Raw genomic sequence first — 21557 nt, 5'->3', positions numbered from 1 at the left:
TCTGACCGTGAGGCTTGCAATTCACACTGACCTATAGAGATTTATACTGACAGGTTTATACAGGCATGATATTGGGCATGAACCAGAGCTGGATTAAGGCTCTGGGGGGCCTAGGGCACTTAAAAGACAAATACAGACAAATACATGGGCAATATTGTGTGCTCCGCTCTGCCTTATGAGCAGTACAGTGTGAATTGGGACATAACTCCCAACTGCCCTTGAAGTTGGCCCAAATCCTGACTAAGCGGGACAGTCACCCATATTTTGGACTGTCCCATCTGAACCAGGACAATTGTCAGACGGTCCCGCTCTCTCCTACCTGTTCTTGTAGCTTTCACTACCTGCGGTTGTTGGTATCTTAAGCTCAGTTGCTGCTTGTCTGGATCCTGGAATGTTGGGGCTTTGTTTGGAAAAAAGACAGGTACATGAAATTTAGCAAGCCCCAACCAGCCCCAGCATTAAATCAATAGCACCCGCATTTAATATAGGCCACCCTCCCTGCAACCAGCCCCCTCATCAAATTAATAGTATTCCCATTTAAAATAATATAAGTATTGCCCCAGCCAGCCACAACATTAAATTAATAGTATTTGCCTTTAATAAAGAAACCTATTTCCCTCCCCCTAAACAGCCCCAGCAATAAATGAATAGCATTTACATTTAATAAATATACCATGTAGTTAAATAATTCATAATTACATTTAATAAATTGCCCTCCTTCTCTCCCAACACAGCTCCCCTTTAATTAATAGCCCCCAAAGCACCCCATTATTAAACTAAAGGTCCCACCACACCTCTTTAAATCAATAGGTCTCACTATTAAATTAAATTGCCTTACCATCACCCTCCAAATAAACTAATAGCAACTGCCATTAACTAATTATCCCCACCCCCACACACCATTAAATGAGTAGGCCACCTCCCACCATTATTACATTAAGACATCCCCCCACCACCATTAAATTAATAGCCTACATTACATAAAGACCCCCCCTTCCCTCTCATACTTTCTTTCATCCATGCTGTGTAGGAGTGGCAGACTCTTCTGTCTGCCTCTCTTGCAGCCTGCACACATGGGACGGTGGTAAAGTCAGGTGGTGCACATCCCATGTGTCAGAATGGCAGAAGAATGTGGCCGCTCAGAAGAGGAGACAGGAACGAATCAGCGGCTGGCATTATGAAAGGTGGCTGGTCCCAGTTAAGGTGCCAGAAATGATAGAGTGCATCACTGATGGGAGTTCCTGGTCTGCAGGCCTGAGAAAGGGGGCGAAGGGCAGGTGTCCCATGCTCCCCCTTAATCTGGCTCTGAACCCACATATCTTGAATTATTGTTCTATATCACATCTATCAGTCTCATGCCCACAGTAGTACTAAACAAGATGATTTATGTTACATGTAACTACAGGCATCAGAAGGTAGAGACATGTTAATTGTTTGCTAAATAAATAAATAATTCCTTTTTTTTTAAACTCCAAAACAGAGCTCAAAAAATGTCTTTATGTATTTATGTAAATTGTAAATCTGAGCTGCATATTTCCATAATTAGATATTGTGCACGTTTATGCTCATTCCCTTCTATCCATTGCTCCCACCTACCACTATTTCTACTAGCAAAAATTGGTGAGTGGTAAAGACCAAATAGCAAAAAGGAACTTGAAAGGAAAAGCCAATACAATTAGCATAAAGCTATTTCTCTGACTAGTTCTGCCCAAAATACGTGCCTAGTTTACCGACATAGTAAATACGGTCCTAGGCATCCTGCGTGATAATATTTGGTGCAAACCATTTTTATTGTTCATGTGACTTTTCCTCTTGTGGTTATGACTGTTGCGCACAGTGGAGTTCATGTAGAGTATTTATTTTTTTTGCATAAAATACGCACCTCTGCACTGTGCATGCACACAAAGGATGCATACATTTATTTCTGTATGCCGACTGTTACGCTTACAATCCTTAGAGAAGTGGAACGGGGGGGTCGGGCAAATGTAGGCCAAGTACAGTATGGGCGTGTTCACTGTGTAAAAAATATATATATATATATAATATTTGTATTTATTTTAAATGCAGTGGCTCCTGCAGAACTGGTCTAAGCACCAGTGCTCATAGCCTGGGCCGGTTACAACAATTGCGAGAGGAGTTATAACAGGCTAGGCTGGTCATACTGTAACAGAGAAAAGTGGGTGGCACGGTGGCTTAGTGGTTAGCGCATCTGCCTCACAGCACTGGGGTCATGAATTCGATTCATGACCATGGTCTTATCTGTGTTGAGTTTGTATGTTCTCCCCGTGTTTGCGTGGGTTTCCTCCAGGTGGTCCAGTTTCCTCCCACATGCCGAACACATATTAGTAGGTTAATTGGCTGCTGTTAAATTGCCCTTAGTCTCTCTCGGTCTGTGTGTGTATGTTAGGGGATTTAGATTGTAAGCTCCAATGGGGCAGGAACTGATGTGAATGAGTTCTCTGTACAGCGCTGCGGAAGTAGTGGCGCTATATAAATAGCTGATGATTATTATTATTATTAATATTTATTTATAAGGCGCCACAAGGCATCCGCAGCGCCGTACAGAGACAAACAAAATTACAATACAATGGGAGACAGCACAGTACAGTAAACACAGCAACTCAGTAAGCTCAATGCACAGCTAGAGAGGGCGGGAAAGGGGGAGGGAGGATCCGCAAACGACGGGGCCCAAGAAGGAAGGCGCCGAAGACAGGGAGACCCCCAGGGGGGAGGAGGTAGCGAGAGTGGACGTGGGGTGGAGGACCCTCGAGGAGGAGGGCTAAGTAGCTGGAGAGCAGAGTTAGAAGTGGTGGAAACAGGAGGAGAAATGGCCCTGCTCAGAGGAGCGTACAATCTAAGGGGAGGGGTGGACAGACAGAGAGACGCAGGGGAGAGAGGGAGAGTAGGGGGACAGAGGCAGAAGATAAGGTAGGAAGTTAAGTGGGAGACAGAAAGGCTTTAAGAAAAAGGTGGGTTTTTAGGGCCCGTTTGAAACTGGACAGATTAGGGGAAGTTCTGATGGAGGGAGGGAGCTTGTTCCAGTGGAGGGGGGCAGCGCGGGCGAAGTCTTGAATACGCGCATGGGAGGAGGTTATAAGGGGGGAAGAGAGGCGACGGTCAGAGGCAGAACGGAGAGGGCGGGATGGAGCATGAATAGAGAGGAGGGTGGAGATGTAGGGCGCAGTGGAGTTGGCGAGGGCCTTGTAGGTGAGTGTGAGGAGCTTAAAGAGGATTCTGAAGGGGAATGGGAGCCAGTGAAGGGCTAGGTAGAGGAGGGAGACAAAAGAGGAGCTGCGAGAGAGGAAAATAAGCCTAGCTGCAGCGTTAAGGACGGATCGAAGGGGATCGAGATGAGAGTGGGGGAGGCCAGTGAGGAGGAGGTTGCAGTAGTCCAGGCGGGAGATGATCAGAGAGTGGATAAGGCATTTGGTGGGATCTTGGGAGAGGAAGGGCCGGATGCGAGCGATGTTGCGCAGCTGGAAGCGACAGGATTTAGCAAGAGAGAGGATGTGGGGGCCAAAGGAGAGAGAGGAGTCGAGGATGACACCAAGGCAGCGAAGTTGGGGGACAGGGGAAATAGAGGTGTTGTCGACAGTGATGGAGAGGTCAGAAGGGGATGGGGTATGAGAGGGAGGAAAAACTATGAGCTCAGTTTTGGCAAGGTTAAGTTTGAGGAATCGAGAGGACATCCAGGAGGAGATGGCAGAGAGGCAGGCGGACACCCTAGAGAGGAGGGAGGTAGAGAGATCAGGAGAGGAGAGGTATAGTTGAGTGTCGTCAGCGTAAAGGTGGTAGCTGAAGCCGAAGGAGGTGATGAGTTCACCCAGGGAGGAGGTGTATAGAGAGAAGAGTAAGGGTCCCAGAACATGATGAAATGTCTTATCTCCCTGTCACAATTTGACACAGCCCCAGGGGAAACTGGGCCCAAAAAAATGTTTTGCTCTTCCCAACAACCGTGCCCAGTGGATGTTGGGCTAATAAACCATTAAATGGTAGAAATCTGCATTTTTGTATGTGGCACTACTGGTCCCAGCAAGCCCTGGTATTTATAAACTGCTTGGTTATGCTGGTGCTTGTTGAAATCCTTTCAATTATGAAGCCGTTATTAGGTGTTCAGATAAACACAGAAACAAATAGAATCCATTTTTTGCATAAAAGCAATATCCAATCCATTTTAGTAAGATTATGTAAAATTCTTTAGAGGTGATGCATCTTTGTATAGAAGCTAATTATATGGAAACATAGACAAATATTTCTGTCTTGTAAAGTGTGACTTTCCCCCCCCCCCAAGCAGGGACTGAGATTCCGCATGACACAGAAAGAATGTTCGGTTTGCCATAATACCATATAATTTACTTTGATAACAGACTGATTCTTTCTGTAATTATCTGATAGCCGTTGGATATAGATGAATAGGAAATGCTAACTTGTAATGTTCAGTAAAGTTTCAATACATTTGTACCTAAAAAAGTTATAAAGGAATATAAGTTCCCATTCAAAATGTTTGTGCTTGAATGACCATTGAATGAGGGCTTCTGTTGTGTTAAATTACTTCTGTGATGTTCTTTATTATATCCTTACACTCATACATATGTATGAGCTGATATACACATACTTGCCAACTCTCCCGGAATGTCCGGGAGACTCCCGCATTTTGCGAGAGTCTCCCGGACTCCCGGGCGAGTGTGGCAATCTCCCGAATTCTGCCCACTTCACTAGGAAGTGCCACACTTCCTAGTGAAGTGGGCAGAATTAGATCCCAAACGCCGCGATTCCCGGTGAATCGCGGCATTTGGCTCTGCCCCCTGCTGTCAAATGACGCGTTTGCGTCATGATGTCACAGGGGGCAGGGCCAAAATGACGCAATTTTGGCCGTCCCGCCCCCCTCACTCTCCCCTCCACTGGCTGGCTCCCGGACGCTGAAGAAAGTTGGCAAATATGGATATACAGTTAATAGCAAAATCCAGCTACTAAGATTTGCAACTGCAAAACCCATGTTGCACTGTGGGGGAGATGTAAAATGTACTGTTCCTGTGTTACAGTTGTAAAATGCAGCTCTAGACCAACTACATCTGCCTGGTTATCCACAGGCTGCATCTAACATGCAGCGATCGTGTCTTACATAGGCCACATGATATCAGCATGCGCCTTGATTAGAGCACGCTGCCGGTAAAAGTCCTGATCAATACACAGTGCCCAGTATAGGTTTAGTCTATGTAGCCACAGCCTGACTCTGATATCCGTGTTGGTGAAATGTGGAGTATATTTACACTTTGATTACTCTTTACCTACCTAGTGGACCTCTGTTTAGGTTCTGGCTTCCAGTTCTGCCCGTGACTACAGCGAGAATGCCACGTTTACCTACAAATAGAAGAATATGTAATCTCTTGGGGTGCTTGAAGTCCAGGTCAGGACTAGTACACTAGTGTACTTCCAAGTCATTTGTGCTACAAAGTCCCCTGCAAAAAATTTATTTGCTATCCAATGACTGTTTGAAACGATAGCAGTGCGCAGGTATTTTTTGTTTAGCTAAGGACATTTCTGACATAAAGCTGTATGTAACAAATAAAAAACCACTTGTGTGGTATGGTGCTGCGCCAACCAATAGATCACTTTCTGGCATGCGCTATAACATTTAGTTCACATAACAAGATATGTCGTGAGACATCTATGGGCAAATTTATCAAGCTGCAGGTTTAAAAAAGTGGAGATGTTGTCTATAGCAACCAATCAGATTCTAGCTGTCATTTTGTAGAATGTACTAAATACTAAATGATAACTAGAATCTGATTGGTTACCATAGGCAATATCTCCAATTTTTCAAACCCCCATATATACATATATATAACAAGTTAACCCGTGCATTATGCTCATGCATTCTAGTCAAATCAAGCTACTTAAGGTCTTAAAAAGGTTCTTGTCATGCATTTGGGCCTAGCCCAGGCCTCCTCAGGGGAAGAGCTTTACTTCCCGACACAAGCGCCCTTTTTAATGTGTGTTCATGAGGTAAAATTACCTCACGAAAATGAATTTGACCCCTCAACTCGTAAATTTAGCCTTTACTACCCCTCCCACGGGGGGAAGGGGGGATGATGGAAGTTAACTGACTTCACTATTCTATTTTTTTTGTCAAATGTCAGTATACCAAATTTCTGGTCAATTGGATGAGCCCTTTCTGAGAAAATATTTTTTTCCACACACACACACACTAACACACGCCGCTACACATGTGTGTTCATGAGGTAAAATTACCTCACGAAAATAAGTTTGAGCCCTCAACTCGTAAATTTAGCCTTTACTACCACTCCGACGGGGGGAAGGGGGGATGATGGAAGTTAACTGACTTCACTATTCTAATTTTTTTTGTCAAATAATGTCAGTATACCAAATTTCAGGTCAATTGGATGAGTCCTTTCTGAGAAAATAGTTTTTTCCACACACACACACACTAACACACGCCGCTAGGCTTTTACTTTTATATATTAGATAATGCTAAGAATTTAGTAGGTCAGTGTATAACTCCGCCCAGCAGGTGACGCTGCAGCTTGGGGTTTTTTTCCCACACACAGACTAACACACGCCGCTAGGCTTTTATATTATAGATATCAAACATCTATATTAGGATGTGTGCAGTTTCAAGGATGTCCAGGTGCTATTTTATGTAAATTTGAGTTTGATCAGGCCCTTTTGGACATGTGTAATGCTCCCACCCCCCTAATACCGCTGCCCCCACACACTCACACATGCACACTCACACGGGTCATTTGCTCCATACAGAAATGATACATTGAAACAGAAAGGCATTCTCCAGAGAGAAGCAGATGACCATTATATATCGTTATAAGATGACCATTTTATATACCCTTTTTGAATTTGTTTAAATAATAATAACACATGCATTTGATACAATATATATATATATATATATATATATATATATATATATATATATATATATATATATGTATATATATATATATATATATATAATACTGTATATATACATTGCTATATTAGAGTTCTGTAATTTAATTTCCTCTTTTTTTTAGTCACAGGTCCAGATATCACGGATCATGATTAAATAATTCAGGATTTCTTTAGTTTGATTACTATTATTAGCAAATGTGTTGATTGTTGCTTTTAAATACAGAACTGTATCATACAGTTAACATTACAACATTGAAATGTTGAGGTAATGATTTTACCTCTGATTTATTTATTTGTAATAACTGTGCAGATCCACTGTGTACAGCAGTTAGGTCTCAGTTTCTATATTCACTGAATCAGCCTGGCTCAACATATTAAAGTTGTTATTTAAAGTAATGTTAAAAGTGACAAACCATTTACAGCAAAGAGAAAAAGCTACAGACATAACAAGTGCAGCTCTAAAAAGGAGTATTAATTATAACAATAAAAGAGTATTAATTTTCACTTTTATTTAACATTTACACAATAAATATAAAACAAATGATTATCTTAATTTAACACCTTAAAATGCAGCTGGATAACAGATCTTATAAGAACAATGTGTTTTATGCTCTATAAATGTTATTTATAGTACGGGGACAGGAACAAAGTCATAGCTCACATTGGAGTAAAATGGAGAATTGGAAAAGCCACGAGCCATGAAGATTTCTAAGTCCATAAAATTCATACAGTGCTTTATTTTTCAGAATGGCAATAATACGAATCAATTCCCACACATTCTATTCATCAAGTTGCTTTCAGATTCTGAGTTGTGGGAAATAATGTGTCAGAAACAATGTAAAAAATAAATAATTGTGAAAACAACATGACAATCAGCATTCCAAGTGACAGTTCTTCAGTGATGATAAGAAATAAAGCAGACTGGAAAGAAAGCACTGGACGTAGGACCGATGGAACTTGGCTCATTTGCATACACATTGTAGGTTGGGAGAAATTATATAGCATACCGTATTTCTCATACACCCATGTATTACTAATAAGACTGACCCAGTGATAAATTACTATAAGTGCCAACTTTTAAGTTTTCTTTTTTTGTGTGTTTAAAAATACATTAGTATTTAACAAACCACATTCCAGATCATTTTAAAGGCTTTATATATTGCAAATGCTATTGCTAGAGACACACTATTCATTTAAATCTGAGTGTCACCTTCATGAACAGATTTAGAACAGAAACCAAATAAATGAATGAATCTCGTGAGCAATATCAAAGCTTGGCATTTGTCTTATACTGAGCACTAATAAAAGTACAGTTACACTTTACTCAGAATAAAAACAATTGAAGAAAGGATAATACAAGAATTAAGTGATATATATAGAGCTGTAAACGGTTACATAATTGAATGATTATCTCACCTTAGTTTTGATCTTAGACATTTGTCAGCAAGACTTAATTTCTGTAATATAATTTTTTACTGTTTTTTTTTGCTGCTGATGACGTTCGTAACTATGAGTGCTATTGAAGCTGTCATGTAATTATGAGTGCTCGTGATGATGTCATGTGATTATCAGTGCTCATGATGATGTCATCTTCTATAATTTAATTAAACATTGTATTCATAAAGAACCATACACCTTTAGATTTGTACCTTTCCTCTTTTTTTAAGATAAAGGTTCTCTTATGTTGTGGGAAAGATTTAATATTTAGAGCTTATTACTTGGTAATGCCAACCTGTAATCACCAATTCTTCCTGGTAATTCGGTGAGCCCGCCAAGTAATACAGCAGCCGCCACTCAGGAACATGCAGGATGTGCACAAGGGGGCTTCCACATTTGCATTTCGTCAAAATATTCATATACTATGTTGATCAGGGGTTTTCAGTTTATACTTCAATATGTAGCTTCTACTATTGTAGATGTAAAAGATAAGGTGTTGTGAAACACTTGGCCCTTAGTTATTTTTAAGTACATATTTAACTAGAAAACATAGCTTAATATACATATTTGCAAACAAGTTACTCTATCTACGATGGAGATTTACACAATTTAATTTTTGACCTAAACACGCTGTCCTTATTCTCTCTCATGCAATTCCCAGCCAAGCCCTTTCTCCCCACCCATGCAATGCCCACTTCCCCATTCCCCCACCATTGCTCTTCACGGCCCAGTCTCTTCTCCCGTCCACATTACAGACCCCTTTTCTCTCCCATGTATACCATTGCCCAGGGCCGTTTTTACCACTTGGCAAACTAGGCAATTGCCTAGGGCCCAGCGGTCCCCAGAGGGCCCTCCCAGGGCCGGCGGTGAGACCACCTTTTAAAAATGGGCCGCTACTTATGGGCCAGTGCTATATGCTTGCCCCCCGGGCTAAAGTCTGTCAACCAGCCCCTGAATATGGGTCTATATTATGCTAAAAAACTATAATGGTATGGATTTTTTCAGGGAGGGGGCCACAAACCAGTATCTTGCCTAGGGCCCCACGAGGTCTAAATCTGTCTCTGCCATTGCCTATACTAAGTGTCATGCTATGAAGCTCAGACGTCCGGCGTGCAGCCTAGAAGCAGCGCTGCTTACTTCAGTATACTATAACTACCAGCCCACCTCACAGCCCCCGCCCCACCAACCAGAGCCGGATTTAGACCTCATAGGGCCCTAGGCAGGATAATGTTTTTGGGCCCCCTCCCTGAAACAATACATAGCACTATATTTTTGCAGCCTACCATATACCCCTATAGTTACGTAGAAGTGAAAGCATGTGCCGCTGCATGCCTACCATATACCCCTATAGTTAAGTAGATATGAAAGCATGTGCCGCCAAAGGAGGTGAGGGCGTGGCTTGCATCTTTGGGGGCGTACCTAACATGTGAAAAGAGCAAGGCCACCCTGCTGCAGAAAAAGGCACCCCTAAATAATTACCAAGTAGTGCCGTTTTTTAAGTAGTTGGGTCAAAACAACTTAATAAATATTGAAGTCAGGGCATAAATACTTACTTAAGTTGTTTGCAAAAATAATATGCATAAATCCAAGTATGTGCTCTTGTCACTTTTGTCCCTCTATCATCACACTGTGCCCCTTCATTATCACTTTTGCCCCTTCACACTATCACATGTGCCCTTTCACCATCACCTCTGTGCCCATCACCATCACCACCTCTGTGCCAATCACCATCACCTCGCATGAGTCATGGGGGGGGGGGTGCCGCGAGTCGGGGGAGGGGCTGATTTTTTTTTAATCTGTCCCCCCCAGCTGTGCCCCCCGAGGGCAACCCAGGCACCTGCCTAGGGCTTAGTGGTAAATCCGGCCCTGCCACCAACCCCTGTTGAGAACCACTGATCTTGCTCTCTCAATGGCTATCATCCACAGTGTTGTACAGAGAACTCACTCACATCAGTCCCTGCACCATTGGAGCTCACAGTGTAAATTTCCTAACACACACACAAACATACAGAGAGAGAGAGAGAGAAACTAGGGTGAATTTAGATAGCAGCCAATTAGCCTTCTGGTATGTTTGTTGAGTGTGAGAGGAAACCGGAGCACCCAGAGGAAACCCATGCAGACACAGTGAGAACATACAAACTCCACACAGATAAGGCCATGGTCGGGAATTGAACTCATGACGCCAGTGTTGTGAGGCAGAAATGCTAACCACTAGGCCACTGTGCTGCCCCTCTTTTTGCTCTGAGAGGGAATCCCAGTGCTTTTATGAGCTAGAAATTACAGTACAATAGTCTTTATTGTAAACAGTAATTCAGAGGGGAGATTCCTTGCACTTGCAATCCCACCATACACTTACCTATGCTCCTCCTGCACACTGTGGGACTAATTCATTAAGTGAAAGCAATTTGCATTTTTTTAAAATGGACAGAAAATGCAAGTAGGTGCCCCCGTGTTCAACAACAGGACCTGAAGAAACGTTTGTAGTTGAGTCTAAGTACACTCAGCCTATGACAGACACAACACACTGCAGGATACGCACAATGTATATGTATATATAAAGTCCCATCATATTAAAGACATTAACACCAGTTAATAATATAATCACTAATCGAAAATACTTTTAAAAAAAGTTGTTTTTTTCAGGGGGGGTTTCTTTCGATAAAATACATATATCAGGATGTTATTAATGCCTACTGTATGTACTATGACTTTTTACAGTTGCTCTTGATTGCAAACACATGTTCTACCATGCATACGCTACCGTCATCACTATCGCTAGGCACTTACACCTGCCCTGGAGCTGGTGCAAGTGATACAACTAAAAATCATGTACCTGAGAGATGCCCAGAGCTTGAATTTGATAATTGTGTGGGCGTTCATCCTCAGCACGCCCTTACTGTACATTGAATACGTGCATACGCCCCTTCCGTCCCCCGGTAAAATCATAGCCTGTCGCAAGTGTCCTTTTCGCTCAAAGATGATTCCATGCACTTACATTCACTGGAGCATAATCCGTTTCTGATCATTCACAGAGCAATTTTACACGAAATATGGCACATATCGGCACTTGTGTTCCTTAATGAATCAGGCCTGTATGTGTGAAAACAAAATGAAGTTCCCCCATTATCCCTTCGCCCTGGAGATGTTACTCTATGTAATCGATACAAGCAATATGCCTGCCGCTTTCAATGTCAGAGTCATGCTCATTCCTCTTCCAGTATTGTCTTTGAGGAGTATGGGAGAACTTTTTTTGTTTAATATTTACATAGTGCACAAGGAGTATGTTTTCACAAGCCAGATAGCTCCACTTTAAAAAGGACCAATCATCACAACTGCTAAAATCATTGTTAACACTTCTTTGAGTAAATCATTTTTTAGGAAAAAAATACTCTTAGAAGTTACTTTGATATAATTCTACATATCAGAAGCTAGTACCCTATAACATAATCCCATCCACATTTAAAATGTGTCATATATATTAGAAGCAGTATACATATACCCATACATTTGAATGGGAAAACATTTAGGTCTTACAAGTTATTCAGGTTAATGAGCTCTCTCTATAGTGCAACATACCTAGGGTGGGACTAAGATTAGGAAAGTGTTAATGCTTGCTATTACACTGATCCAATCGTATGCTATTCTGTAGCTATCACTCTTACTAGTAGTTTGTTCATATCCCAAAGCAAGTTAACCACTGTTTTCTACCAATGAATATAAATGACCATCTCTTATATGTAATATATTATTAGAGAGTGTTTTTTCATAATAGACAATGTTTATGGCTGAAAGTGGCCACCTCCCTTCTGTTCTCTGTGTTGTGCTCACCTCCTTGACAGTGGCAGAAATGCGAATATTCTTGGTTGCGGTGTAATCGTTTCAGTTCCCCAAGGCAAGATGCAGAATTTAGAAATTTGAATATGTACAAAAAATTTTCTTGGATTGATATTCATTTGTGTCATCTTAAAATGAGTCCACAGACTGTTCTTACGTGCCAATAAAATACTTGTTTTACCTGAAATGCAACTTATCTGAAGGAAGAAAGAAAATACAATATTATTGTATTCCCACCGAGAGTTTTCCAAGAGACTAACACCAGGGACACTGGCTCGGGTCCCAAGCACGGGGTCCAAGTCATTTTTTGTTTGTTTTTGTCAATGACTAATAGCAAAATATTTGATGCAATAAAATGTTGTCCCAAACCATAAAACTATAACAAATTTAAAATGTTCTCTTCTTTTACTGTCACTTACTAATCTTACTAACTAACCAAGCTGAGCTGCTGATGCTTTTGTAATATTGTAAACCAAAGCAAAAGAGAGAGAAAAGAAATGATCAAATGGGGCACTCAAAATGAACCATAGGTTAAGATTCATTTGATCATTTCTTTTCTCTCTCTTTTGCTTTGGTTTACAATGTATCAATGATCGGGTGCACCGATCCTCAATCTGTATGGATAATGCCATTTAGGCAAGACTGATACATATATTACTGAGGAAATATATGAACCACCCGGTGCGGTTTCTCCCTCTTTTCGAGCTTTTGTAATATTCACTTTGCTACGTCCTATACAGCGAGTGAAATAAGTATTGGACACATCAACATTTTTCTCAGTAAATATATATTTAATGTGGCTATTGTAATGAAACTTACACCATGGGGTAAATGTATGAACCTCCGGATTCTTCATCTCCGGCGAGTTCAGCGTCTTCAGCGCTTAAATTTAAAGCGGCGCTGCCTTGTAAAGGGAAGTTTCCCTTTACAAGTCAGCGCCGCTTTAAATTTAAGCGCTGAAGACGCTGAGCTCGCCGGAGATTAAGAATCCAGAGGTTCATACATTTACCCCCAAATGTCAGCAACAACCCTTGCAATCCCCACATGCAACGCAATCAAACCATGGATGTCCATAATTTATGTTTTGTGTAGTAATGTGAAATGACACAAGGAAAAAGTATTGAACAAACTTCCTGAAATGTATTTAATACTTTATACAAAAGACTTTGTTGGTAATGACAGCTTCAAGACGCCTCCTGTATGGAGAAACTAGTCGCATGTACTGCTCAGGTATGATTTTGCCCCATTCTTCAACACAAAATAGTCTTCAAATCTTGAAGGTTCCGTGGGCTTCTTCTATGAACTCTGATCTTTAGTTCTTTCCATAGATTTTCAATTGGATTCAAGTCAGGTGATTGGCTGGGCCATTCTAGCTGCTTTATTTTTTTTCTCTAAAACCAATTGAGAGTGTCCTTGGCTGTGTGTTTGGGATCATTGTCTTGCTGAAATGTCCACCCTCGTTTCAGCTTTAACATCCTGGTAGATGGCAGCAGATTTTTGTTAAGAATGTCTCGGTACATTTTTCCATTCATCCTTCCTTCAATTATATGCAGTATACCAGTACCGTGTGCCCCATGGTGTTCCCACCTCCAAACTTCACTGTTGGTATGCAGTGACATTTCCCCTCCAAACATGGTGTGTGTTATGGCATCCAATGAATTAAATTTTGCTCTCATCTGACCACACTATATTCTCCCAGTATTTCACAGGCTTGTCCAAATGTTGTGCAGCAAACTTTAAACGAGGTTCAACATGGTTTTTCCTCAGCAAAAGAGTGTTGCGTGGTGAGCGTGCATACAGGCCATGGTGGTTGAGTGCATTACTTATTGTTTTCTTGTACCTGCTAATTCCAGGTCTTTCTGAAGCTCTCCACAATTGGTTCTTGGACAACTCTTCTCATAAGTTTTTTTCACTCTTCTGTCAGAAATCTTACAAGGTGCACCTGGTCGTGGCCGGTTTATGGTGAAATGATATTCTTTCCACTTCCGAATTATGGTCCCAACAGTACTCACTGGAACATTCAGCAGTTTAGAGTTCCTTCTGTAACCAATGCCATCAGTATGTTTTGCAACAATAAGGTAGCGAAGGTCTTGAGAGAGCTCTTTGCTTTTACCCATCATGAGATGTTTCTTGTGTGACACCTTCGTAATAAGACACCTTATAGACCATCAGTTGTGGCTGAACCAGCTGGCAGGAATGCTTTCTAATTACTGATAGATCTCAGCTGGTGTCTTGGCTTTCCATGACTTTTTGCACCTCCTTTTCTTCATGTGTTCAATAGTTTTCCCGTGTCATTTCACATTATTACACAAAGCCTAAATTATGGACATCTATGGTTTGATTTCTTTGTGTGTGTGGATTGCTAGGGTTGTTGCTGATATTTGGTGTAAATTACAATAGCCACATTAAATTTATATTTACTGAGAAAAATATTGATGTGTTCAATACTTATTTCACCCACTGTTTGTGTATTGAAATTTCCTATGAGTCCATTTATTGGGCTCCATCTAATGTTTTCCTTCCTATTTTGCTGGGTTCCCCTCTTTTTGTCCTGTTGTAAACCATATTTGTCTAATGTTTATGTCTGCCTCCCTGGGTATGAGGAGGTATAGCTAGAAGATCTGGTAATGACTTGATGTTGCCATTCGTGCCTTCATGACACATCTCTGCCCACTTTGCATGCATTGAGCCTGAGATCTCCCAATAATCCAGGATCCTCCCAAACAACTATGTTATAAACGTGTATGAACACAGTCCTTCAGAAGATGCGATGTGTATGTGTTGTTTTATTTCTCCAGCACATGTGCTGTGATGTGTTTACCAAGTACTGAGGACCGCAGAGATTATGTGGCATAGATCAGGGGCTGGCAGGGCTGGGGGACATCTTGCCCCTGGCCTGGACCCATAGTGGGCTATCTTGGGCAGGGTCACTGGGCCACCTGCAATTTGTTTTCCTTTAAAATGTTCCTAATAGGCTGCTGTGATGTGTCTCCCCCCGGTAATAATTTTCCAGCCAGCCCCTGGCATAGATACATGGTCGTGGCATGAAAAGAAGTATCCACTTTATCATGAATATTAGACAAACAGCTGCTTCTTCGAGTGTGGTCAGAGATTCTACTCAGTATGCAAAATGCATGCACTCAAAAGTGTTTATTTTTATCTTTTCTGTACAGTGAAAGGTTGTTGTCTTCTTATCCCTTTCTGTACCCACCAGAACTGGAATGATTAGAACAGCTACAATGTTTCTATCCTCTAAATCTTGTTCTGTTTAGAGAACAAAGGCACAAAAGGATTGTTAAAACCTCGGTGTTCCAATAAAATCACCAGTAATGACCCATTCGGTTGATCCTGTTATAACTGTTTTTTTCTTTCTGTTTCTCCTTGAAAACCAACATGTATCACATAAATACAGCTTAATAGGGTGTAATTTTAAATTGCATACCTACCTGGCTGCCAATTATTATCCCCATTAAAAACAACTGTCTGTCTACATCTGTCAGCTCCAAATATTTAAAAATAAATTACATTTCTGAGAATACACTTATATATGTATATTTTAATGTATATCATACTTGCCTACTGTCCGGGAACGTCTGGGAGACTGCAGAATTGTGTACACCCTTTATCGCTGCACACAGATGTAGGCCCTTATAAACATAGAATTTGACGTCAGATAAGAACCATTTGGCCCATCTAGTTTCCCATATTTAGCCCTGATAACACTGGGGGTGGATTTATCAACACTCCTAACAAGGAAATGTGGAGGTTTTGCCCACAGCAACCAATCAGATTCTAGCGATCATATATTTAGTACATTCAATATCATGCGACCTGTGTATTATATATACTCTGTAATTAACCAAGCAGATGTAGCACCTGTATCTGTAGCTGTACAGAAAGAACACTGGGGGACAGAACAAGCAGCCAAGGACACCATTATGCACTGTAAGCGGTGCAAATGCAAGTATGTTTTTACATGCAGAGCGAATACTGCCTCTGCATGCACACAAATACTAGTTTTACACTGCATTTTAGGGTTGGTCTGGACTACACCCCCCCCCCCTCACATTGCTAAGTGTATTTATCAAACCTTATAAAAAGCAAAAGTGGAGGTGTTCTCCATAGCCACCAATCACATTCTAGCTATCATTTGTCTAGTACATTCTAGAAAATGATAGTTAGAATCTGATTGGTTGCTATAGGCAACTCTTCCACTTTTGAATTTGATTGATAAATTTATACCTAGATCTTATTTGAGCTTTAGTTGTTTTTTTTATATATAGAATAGCCTTATGTCTGTCTCAGGCATGTTTAAATTTCCCTACCATATTAGTCGTTACCACCTCGATTGGAAAGCTATTCCACCTATCTACTACCTAAGTTTTGTGATTTAGACCATACATTTTTGTAGCCCTTCTTTACACAATCTCTCTTTTTTTTTTTCATGTACTTCTGAAAATGTGGCCTGTAGATCCGGACACAGTATTCTAGATGCGATCTCACGAAAGTAAATAAATAGCGGTATGTTCACAATTGTTTTCCCTGGTTATTTACCATTAAATTGCATTAGTGATGTCACCATCAGTGAAGAGCACAGGTCCAGGAACAGATCGCTGGAGTACTCCACTGGTAACCTTTCCTTCCTCTGAATGCACTCCACTTACTACATCTCTCCGTTGTATGTCCTTCAGCCAACATCTTATCCACTCAGCTGCCTTTGTATTCAATACTAATCCTTCTAATTTATTACATTTCTAAAGCTAAAACCATACTTGCCAACTCCTGAAATTCGGGTAGGTCTCCCAGGCTCCGGGAGAGCAGGCAAATATCCCGCATATGGCAACATGCGCCTCAAAATGACGTGATTCGCTTCATTTTGGCCCGTCCCCCGCAGGGAAAAACAGTCATTTTGTCACGGGAGGCGGAGCCAAAATGACATGAATTACCGCGCCCCGCCTCTCCCGCCCTCCAGCCACGCCTCCCTGTCTGGGATCTCCCGTAATTAGCTTGCCAAAGGTTGGCAAGTATGGCTAAAACTAAATAACTACCGGTATACTAAAATTACTACACAGTAGATATAAACCTAAATTCTTACAATTACAAAACCAGTGATTGTATACACTAACAGTAAACAAATCCAACATTCTTTGGGTTTTTTTTTAACTTTACCACATAAAACTACATAACGATGTATTACTAACATCTATTTTATATACCTAATAACCCTTCACTAATACTCTCCTAAACATTAACGAGCTAAAACACTAATTTATTTTTTATCTTTATAAAACTACTTATGTACAAACGCCGAACAGCTGGCTTGCTAAATGATAATTCTCCACTATGTAACTTATACCGTAAAATGCTAGCTTCAAAAAAATGTAATAGATAGTTAGAGCTGTCCGTTATACCAAGTTTACTAGGAAGTGGATATGGCAAAAGAAACAGCTAGCCCCCCCCTTCCCCCACTCAATTATTTTGTACATATAAATACATTGTCTGTGTATGTTAGGGAATTTAGACTGTGAGCTCCAATGGGGCAGGGACTGATGTCAATGAGTTCTCTGTACAGCGCTGCAGAATTAGTGGCGCTATATAAATAAATAAATGATGATGATGATGGCTGTTGCTCTCTCTCAGGGACAAAGTGACTCTGTGAACAGGAAGAGAGGAAAGAGACATTTGTGAATATTACACAAGGTTTTTACATATATGACCAATCTTCTTTTCTTCTTGGACATCAGTCTTTAAATGTGTTCAGTCTATACAATAATATGACATAGGTGCTGGCCATGATACATTCAAGTTAATAGGAGTCGTGAATCATTTATAAAACATAATCCATCTTGAGGAGTCCCAGAGTTTTTCTATGTGTGAGACTCTTATCTAACCTTGGCCCCATCCATCATATGCAAGAAATTAGAAGTTAATCCACTGAGCTGATCTTGAATTCTACATATCCACATTGCTGTACTGATGCCTCAGGGCTGATGTCTGTTTCTTCTCCAGTTGTCATGTAACTTATCTGGACGTGTGACGACCATTTGTCTTCCTGCACAATGTCCACCAGAAGGAAGACAAACAAAAGTCACATTGCAATGTGAGGTGAAATGTGAAGGTGTCCATCAGTAATGCTACATTGTTGGGAGCTGCCATGAGAATCCCAGCCCTCTGTAGATGAGATATATATATATATATATATATATATATATATATATATATATATATATATATATATATATACACATACAACGCTGTATAGTGAGAGGAAACGTGCCCCTGTGGTGATTGTCCTGAGCAGACATGTGAGGGAAATGTTGCAGTAATCTATTAATGAATAATGCAGCTGGTGTGATTTGCTATGTGTAAAATAAGATCATTTATTCTATTATATACTGTAATAACATAGAAATTTGACTACCGTTTAGCGCATGTTTTAGATGAACAATAAATATGACAAGATTATCAACTGTAAAAATGCTACGTGGGCTTAAAATATTTGTCATACTTGCCCACTCTCCCAAAATGTCCAGGAGACTCCCAAATTCCGGGTAGGCCTCCCAGACACCCGGGAAAGCAGGCAAGCCTTCCGCATGCGGCCCATTGGCTACCAAAATGATGCGAATTACAGGGAATTGCAGAAAATGACGCAATTTGCCTTGCCCGCCCCCTTCTGGCCTCCCACCACACCCCCTCCCCAGATCTCCCGACTCCCAGCAAAGGAAAGTTGGCAAGTATGATATTTATGTGCACCTGTCGGCTACACACAGTGGGGGCAGCCATTTTGTTGGTTAAACCCATACATGCCAACTCTCCCTGAATGTCCGGGAGACTCCCGAATTCCAGGTAGGTCTCCCGGAATCCCGGGAGAGCTGGCAATTCTCCCGCATCTGCCGGCATGGAGGGGTGTATGGGCGGAAAGGGGGTGGGCCGTCGTGATTCGCGTCATTTTGGCCACGCCCCTCGAGGAGTAATGTAAACAGGCATACATTACTGGGGGGGGCACAATGATGTGAATGGCGAAGCCCCCCCTCCCATCACACACCTCTTCAGTGATCTCCCGGAGGGAGCCTGTCAAAAGTAGGTAAGTATGGTTAAACCAATGTTTGAAAGTTTAGCCTAGTTATCTAATGCCTCTTTGATGTCAATAGTTCCTCAGACCATGTTGATGTCGTTAGAACATCAATTCATCCCCCAAAATAACTGCCCACACTTGACCTCATTTACAAAGCACAAAAAGGAGGAAGGAGACACTCTGCACCGGAATCATCCCACCTACAAATAATATGTTCCAAGATTGAAAATCCATTGGTGGCCTCTCCTAGATTAAATCTGATACATAAGAAGAAAAGAAAAAAGAAATCTAATAGAGGAGGCACATTAAGCTTATATATTATTTGTATAGATACAGAAAGATAATCTGCAAATAATTATTACTATAAAAAATAATATTTACTTCACCAGTTAAAATGAACCATTATAGGTAACATAGTTCTATATATCCCTTAGCAAAATATTTTTGTAAACACTGTGTGAGTAAAGATAGAAAAACTATGTAACATAGACTAAAAATAATAAGATAATTCCCCCATAATTCTTCTGATTTCCCTCTATATCAATTATTTTTCATCACTTTTTTTGTGTCAGTTTCTATTGACAAGAATCCTCAGTATTAATTTTGATCCTGATATATCTTATAGATGGGGGATTACTAGTGTGGCTTTATGATTTTTTTAACTTTTTTTTCACTATTATGTAATTTTTAAGCATATACTTTATTTATTACAGTGTAGATTCAGGAAGTTGTATTTACTAGTCAGAAATCACAGTTTGTGGTTTGAGAAAACCTCTCAATATTCAAAATATATCCCAATTATTTAGTTGCTTCTAGTTCTGTTACACTTTATTATGTGGGACGTTGATTATTTCTTGCTAGAATTATTGCCTACACTTTCATAACATGATTTGTCTATCAATTTCTAGTGCTGTTCCACTTCCTAAATGCATTAGTCTGTATATCAGATTTCTACATTTGCTGCAGTTAGAACTGCTGATTTTGTTTACTGTATAGCTCATACGCTGCCATTGCAAGGGTTATACCCCTCTAGTGTGTGACATCTCACTTAAGTCACATAAATTGTACTATTATCACTATTATTAGTAATACAGTATATGTTGGCACGATCCACATATATACTATGGAGTCTTAAACTTAATAGAGGAACATCAGATATACACAATCGCGTCTGTCATGGTCGGTCCTCCTAGCACATATAAAGGTGCTCACCTACTCTCACTCTCAGGAGACTCCTACACCAAACAGACGCACCCTGCAAAAGTCCATTCTCTTTTTAGATTTTCACCTAGAACATTATTCTTTATGGTTTAAATGAATCATGAGGGGAAATTTTGTATCCTCTATATCATATATATATATATATATATATATATATATATATATATATATAATCTCCTCTGACACTCACCTGTGGTACAACTCAGCTCTTTCTGTGGCAGGAGAAATCTGACACAACATCATTAATGAAAGCTAACTGCAGATTGGAGGGGCCGGTTTCCAATCAGCAGCTGCCTTTCTATTAGAACCCCTGTGTCCCCCCCCCCCCCCCCACACCCCCCTCCATGGGCAGAATCAAGCAGCAATGAAAGTGATTGGCAGCAGTGCAGGCTATAGACTCTGCTAAAACAGCGAAGGGTGGAGATTCTAGGGGATTGATTGCTATCAAAGTAATATTATAGAGAAAGGAGGGGATTTATTATTTTATATATAATCTTATTTATAATGCTGAAGTGCAGAACAACTTTTGCAGTTCAGCATAAAATGTGCACATATCCCTAAAAAGACAATTTCCCTGGCTGAAAAACAATATTTATTGTAATTGGCCAGGAGGTTTAGTACTTTACCTGTTCAAAGAGGGCATCCCATGATTGAATGTAAGCTTGTCACATGACAAATACATCCAATCCTGGGATCTTCAGCCAGGTACAATTCGCTGCTGCCAAGTCTTCTAAAGAATTGTGATACATTTTGTCCTGTTGTATCCATGCCCTGTAATGTAGAAATGCACAATACATATACTCATTATCATCATCATCATTTATTTATATAGCAGCAGAAAATTCCATAGCGCTTTACAATTGGGAACAAACAGTAATAAACAATACTGGGTAATACATACAGACAGTGAGGTAGAAGGGACCTGCTTGCAAGTTTACAATATATGAATTATTTGCTTGTTCACTAAATATTGGCACCATTAGTAACGTAGCTACTGTAAGTCTATTTTATTCTTATTTGATTTCTACCTGCTACAGACTGTGGTGTAGAACTCACCTCATAT

General features: G+C 40.6%; 1 long non-coding RNA gene across 1 annotated transcript; it reads right to left on the bottom strand.

Moving 5' to 3' along the window:
* Nucleotides 1–7489: 7489 nt before the first annotated feature.
* On the bottom strand, nt 7490–21261 carry LOC142142690 (uncharacterized). Its single transcript, XR_012689283.1, has 4 exons — nt 21121–21261; nt 19474–19530; nt 12193–12395; nt 7490–7731 (listed from the first exon to the last, which is right to left on the bottom strand). It is a non-coding gene; the product is annotated as an uncharacterized LOC142142690 (long non-coding RNA).
* Between the last annotated feature and the right edge of the window lie 296 nt (nt 21262–21557).

This window comes from Mixophyes fleayi, chromosome 3, assembly GCF_038048845.1.
Source record: "Mixophyes fleayi isolate aMixFle1 chromosome 3, aMixFle1.hap1, whole genome shotgun sequence".
NCBI classification, from domain to species: Eukaryota; Metazoa; Chordata; class Amphibia; order Anura; family Limnodynastidae; genus Mixophyes; species Mixophyes fleayi.
The sequence above is the reverse complement of the archived record's forward strand: the minus strand, read 5'-3'. Positions and strand labels throughout refer to the sequence as shown.